This window comes from Salmo trutta, chromosome 10 (assembly GCF_901001165.1).
Source record: "Salmo trutta chromosome 10, fSalTru1.1, whole genome shotgun sequence".
Classification (NCBI taxonomy): domain Eukaryota; kingdom Metazoa; phylum Chordata; class Actinopteri; order Salmoniformes; family Salmonidae; genus Salmo; species Salmo trutta.
The window spans coordinates 34932391-34938854 of record NC_042966.1 but is presented as its reverse complement, the minus strand read 5'-3'; positions in this window follow the sequence as shown (position 1 = coordinate 34938854).

The window sequence follows — 6464 nt, the reverse complement described above, 5'->3', positions numbered from 1 at the left end:
CGAGTATGATGCGAGAGCCAGCCAACGAGAGCGTACAGGTGGCAGTGGTGGGTAGTATATGGAGCTTTGGTTACAAAACGGATGGCAATGTGATAGACTGCATCCAAATTATTGAGTAGGGTATTGGAGGCTATTTTGTAAATGGCATCGCCAAAGTCATGGATCGGTAGGATAGTCAGTTTTACTAGGGTATGTTTGGCAGCATGAGTGAAGGATGCTTTGTTGCTAAATAGGAAGCCAATTCTAGATTTAATTTTGGATTGGAAATGCTTAATGCGAGTCTGGAAGGAGAGTTTACAGTCTAACCAGACACCTACGTATTTGTAGTTGTCCACATATTCTAAGTCAGAACCGTCCAGAGTAGTGATGCTGGACAGGCGGGCAGGTGCCGGCAGCGATCAGTTGAAGAGCATGCATTTAGTTTTACTTGCATTAAGAGCAGTTGGAGGCCACGGAAGGAGATTTGTATGGCATTGAAGCACGTCTGGAGGTTAGTTAACACAGTGTCCAAAGAAGGGCCAGAGGTATACAGAATGGTGTCGTCTGCGTAGAGGTGGATCAGAGAATCACCAGCAGCAAGAGCGACAACATTGATGTATACAGAGAAAGGAGTCGTCCCGAGAATTGAACCCTGTGGCACCCCCATAGAGACTGCCAGAGGTCCGGACAACAGGTCCTCCGATTTGACACACTGAACTCTGTCTAAGAAGTAGTTGGTGAACCAGGTGAGGCAATCATTTGAGAAACCAAGGCTGTTGAGTCTGCCGATAAGAATGCGATGATTGACAGAGTCGAAAGCCTTGGCCATTGCACAGTAATGTCTCTTATCGATGGCGGTTATGATATCGTTTAGGACCTTGAGCGTGGCTGAGGTGCACCCATGACCAGCTCAGAAACCAGATTGCATAACAAAGAAGGTACGGTGGGATTCGAAATGGTCAGTAACCTGTTTGTTAACTTGGCTTTTGAAGACCTTAGAAAGGCAGGGTTGGATAGATATAGGTCTGCAGTAGTTTGGGTCTAGAGTGTCTCCCCCTTTGAAGAGGGGGATGACTGCGGCAGCTTTCCAATCTTGGGGAATCTCAGACGATACGAAAGAGAGGTTGAACAGGCTAGTAATGGGGCATGCTTATTTAAGATGGTGAGGAATACACTTTTAAAGAATAACCAGGCATCCTCTACTGACGGGATGAGGTCAATATCCTTCCAGGATACCCGGGCCAGGTCGATTAGAATGGCCTGCTCGCTGAAGTGTTTTAGAGAGCGTTTGACAGTGATGAGGGATGGTCGTTTGACCGCAGACCCATTACGGATGCAGGCAATGAGGCAGTGATTGCTGAGACCTTGGTTGAAAACAGCAGAGGTGTATTTGGAGGGCAAGTTGGTTAGGATGATATCTATGAGGGCGCCCGTGTTTAGGGATTTGGGGTTGTACCCGGGTGGGTTCATTGATAATTTGTGTGAGATTAAGGGCATCAAGCTTAGATTGTAGGATGGCCGGGGTGTTAAGCATGTCCCAGTTTGGTCACCTAGTAGCACGAGTTCTGAAGATAGATGGGGGGCAATCAATCCACATATGGTGTCCAGGGCACAGCTGGGGGCAGAGGGTGGTCTATAGCAAGCGGCAACAGTGAGAGACTTGTTTCTGGAAAGATGGATTTTTAAAAGTAGAAGCTCAAATTGTTTGGGTACAGACCTGGATTGTAAGAGAACTCTGCAGCCTATCTCTGCAGTAGATTGCAACACCGCCCCCTTTGGAAGTTCTATCTTGTTGAAAAATGTTATAGTTAGGGATGGAAATTTCAGGGTTTTGGTGGTCTTCCTAAGCCAAGATTCAGACACGGCTAGGACATCCGGGTTGGCAGAGTGTGCTAAAGCAGTGAATAAAACAAACTTAGGGAGGAGGCTTCTAATGTTAACATGCATGAAACCAAGGCTTTTACGGTTACAGAAGTCAACATAATGAGAGCACCTGGGGAGTAGGAGTGGAGGTAGGCACTGCAGGGCCTGGATTAACCTCTACGTCACCAGAGGAACAGAGGAGGAGTAGGATAAGGGTATGGCTAAAGGCTATCAGAACTGGTCGTCTAGTACGTTCGGAACAGAGAGTAAAAGGAGCAGGTTTCTGGGCGCGATAGAATAGATTCAAGGCATAATGTACAGACAAAGGTATGGTAGGATGTGAGTACATTGGATGTAAACCTAGGCATTGAGTAATGAGAGAGATATTGTCTCTAGAGACGTTTAAACCAGGTGATGTTACCGCATATGTGGGAGGTGGAACCAAATGGTTGGTTAAGGCATATTGAGCAGGGCTAGAGGCTCTACAGTGAAATAAGACAATAATCACTACCAGGACAGTAATGGACAAGGCATATTGATATTAGGGAGAGGCATGCATAGCCGGGTGATCATAGGGGTCCAGTGAGTGGTTGGGCTGGCTGGAGACACGGCGATTCAGACAGCTAGCAGGCCGGGCTAGTAAGCTAGCAGAAGGGCCTTAGAGGGACGTCTCAATGGAGGAAAGTATTTTTTAGCCTCTGCATGCGGTGACATCGATAGACCAGTCGTGGTCGATTAGTAGGGTTCCAAGTAGCAGAGGGGTCCAAGTCCAATTGGCAAAATAGGTATAGCGGCCCAAGAAATTGGCTGATGTATCTATTCAGCTAACAGTCCAATATGCTCTAGACAGCTAGCGGGCCGCAGCTAGCAGGCTAGCAGATGGGCATTCAGGGTACGTCGCGATTGAGGGGCCAGTCGAGTACCCCCTCGAGCAGATTTACATCGTAGATCGGGCGGGGTTCTGTGCCCTGTACCAGCAGTAGAAGGGGTCCGGGTATTGTAGCCCAGGAGTGGCTGATGGGCCTCTTCAGCTAGCCGGGAGAATGGGCCTAGCATGGGCTAGCTCCAGGCTAATTGGTGCTTGCTTTGGAACAGACGTTAGCCAGGAGTAGTCACTCGGATAGCAGCTAGCTAGCTGCGATGATCCAGGTGAAAAGGTTCAGAGCTTGTGGTAGGAATCCAGGGATATGGAGAGAAATAGGTCCGGTATGCTATGGTTTGAGTCGCGTTGTACAAACTGGCAAGAGCTTTTCGAGCTAACGGTTAGCTGATGACCGCTAGCAGTGGTTAGCTGACTACTAGCTAGTAGCTAGTGATCTGGCTAGCTTCTGTTGGGGGATTCCGGTTCTGAGGTAAATAAAAATACTTTTGAAAAAACAGATCCACACCACATTGGGTGAGGCGGGTTTCAGGAGAGTATTTTGAAGTTGAGGTTTAGAAAAATATAAAAAAAGATATGCGAAGAAAAAGATATATACATGGGACACGACAAGACAAAGGACAAAGACGTCTGACTGCTACGCCATCTTGGATATAAATATGTCCCTCTCTCAGGTTCACTCACCAGTTGGTATTGTTCTTATGTATCGGCGTTCTGCCTTATGTTAGTGTCGTGTTCTTGGTTTTGTTGTTTTATTAAAACGTTGCACCTGTTTCCGACTCACCGCCCCATCATTACACGGTAGCAGAGTGAACAATCTAGACTTGGGTGGCTGGAGTCTTTGACAACTTTTAGGGCCTTCCTCTAACACCGCTTAGTATAGAGGTCCTGGATGGCAGGGAGCTCGGCCCTAGTGATGTACTGTGCCTTACGCACTACACTCTGTTGCACGCACTACCCTATGTCACGCCGAAGCAGTTGCAATACCAAGTGGTGATGCAGCCAGTCAAGATTCTCTCAATGGTGCAGCAGTAGAACTTTGAGGGCCCTCTTTTCTGAGGGGAAGAGGTGTTGTCATGCCTTCTTTACGACTTAGTGATGGGTGAACATGGAGTACAGGAGGGGACTGAGCACGCACCCCTGAGGGACCCCCGTGTTGAGGGTCAGCTTGGCAGATGTCACCATGTGTGGACGGTCCGTCAGGAAGTCCAGGATCCAGTTGGAGAGGGAGATGGTCAGTCCCAGGGTCCTGAGCTTAGTGATGAGCTTGGAGGGCACTATGATGTTGAACGCTGGGCTATAGTCAATGAACCGCATTCTTACGTAGGTGTTCTACTTGTCCAGGTGTGAGAGGGCAGTGTGGAGTGCAATAGAGATTCCGTCCTCTGTGGATCTGTTGGGGCAGTATGCGAATTGGAGTATGTCCAGGGTGTCTGGGATGATGATGTTGACCTAGTGCCATGACCAGCCTTTCAAAACATTTCATTGCCATAGATGTGAATGCTACGAGGTTACCTTTGGTGTTCATGAACACAGGGACTATAGTGGTCTGCTTAAAATATGTTGGTATTGCAGACTGGGTCAGGGAGATGTTAAAAATGTCAGTGAAGACACTTCACTGGTCAGCACATGCTCTGAGTACGTCTCCTGGTAATCCGGCTGGCCTCACGGCCTTGTGAATGTTAACCTGTTTAAAAGGTCTTACTCACATCGGCTACGGAGAGCAAGATCACACCGTCATCCGAAACAGCTGGTGCTCTCACCCATGGTTCAGTGTTGCTTGCCTCAACGCGATCATAGAAGGAATATAGCTCATCTGGTAGGCTTGCATCACTGGGCAGTTTGCGGCTGGGTTTTTCTTTGTAAATCGGTGATAGTTTCCAGCCCTGCCAAATCCGACAAGAGTCAGAGCTGGCGTAGTAGGATTTGATCTTAGTCCTATATTGACGTTTTGACTGTCTGATGGCTCGTCGGAGGTCATAGCTGGGATTTCTTATAAGAGTCCAGATTAGTGTCCCGCTCCTTGAAAGCGGCAGCTCTAGCCTTTAGCTCAGTGCTGATGTTGCCTGTAATCCATGGTTTCTGGTTGGGAAGACATTGGATTGGGCCTCTGAGCAGCAAACGGGGAACTAAGCAAGATAAATTGAACATGCGCCATGGATTATGGATTTTTCTCATTCTTTCAATGAGCCCATGCCATCATGGGAGACACACAGAGAACAAATGTGTCGCTTGTCATTAAATATTGAGCTGAGTGATGACTCCCTTTCTGCTTAAATCTGTTTTTCACTATGTTTCTTCCAATCCTGTATGATTAAGGCAACGTTTATTTTAATCCCATGAACATAAAGGGAAAAACATTTTTTTTTTTTTAAATAAAATAAAGTGTATACTAGATGTCTACAGCAGTGCTACCAGGACAGATTTCCATTATTTTTCTTTTTAATACCATTGTTACATTTCCGTTTCAGAATACCTTTATTATTTGGGTGTGTGGTTTTATGATATTTTTGTAATCTAACAAAGGGATGTTTAAGTTGGTGCACAAGAGCCCCGACTGATTAATTTGTTTGGACTACAGCACACAGGAGTGGATGACAATGTACTGATTTAACACTGCTTTTTCAATCTTTAAGTGATTAAAGGGGAAGCGCAAAGTTTAGTGTTTCCCTTTAAGACTATCTTAGGGAAACAAAAGGAATCAATGGAATTGCATCAGAAACCATGATGCCTGGCATAGCAAAGGGGGCATGAAATCAATATATTAGAGCAAAGAGATGGCCAGCACATTTCCAGGCAATGCAAGAAAGCACATGTCAGCAAATGGTTGATAATACAGTTATAAAATGATAACTACAGTCTTATCTATATGTCGAAGTGGAATGATAATCAGCAAAGCTCAGGGTCTTTTAAAAATACATTTCTGCTCGAGGGAAATTGCTTCTGAGGTAATCAAGTCTCAATGGTTTAGAGGTCTTACAGGTCACAAAACAAACATTTTAAAAAGGGAAGAAAATCCCAAATAATGAAATGTGGGTTACTATAGCTTTGACTGGATAACGAGATGCTATAACAGAGGTATCTGTATTGGTCAGCTATGGCAGTGAAGGGCATCTTCAAGGGTTCTGGATCAGGAACATGCTGTATTCTACATTAGTAACATTGTCATGCAGCCAGATATTTTAAAACACAGCTGTTATAGCATAAATAAGTGTTCATTCTATCATATTACATTTCATAATGTATATAATGGTACCGAACTGTCATACTTGAGTAAAAGTAAAGATACCTTAATAGAAAATGACTCATGTAAAAGTGAAAGTCCCCCAGTAAAATCCTACTTGAGTAAAAGTCTAAAAGTATTTGGTTTTAAATATACTTAAGTTTCAAAAGTAAATGTATTTGCTAAAATATACTTAAGTATCAAAAGTAAAAGTACAAATAATTTCAAAGTTCTTATATTAAGCAAACCAGACGGCACCATTTTCTTGTTTTTTATTTATTTATGGGAGCCAGAGGCACGCTCCAACACTCAGATATAATTTACAAACAAAGCATGTGCTAAGTGAGTCTGCCAGATAAGCGGCAGTAGGGAAGACCAGGGATGTTCTATTGATAAGTGTGTGAATTTGACCATTTTCCTGTGCTGCTAAGCATTCAAAATAAAGTACTTTCGGGTGTCAGGGAAAATGTATGGAGTAAAAAGTACATACTTTTGTTTAGGAATGTAGTGAAGTAAAAG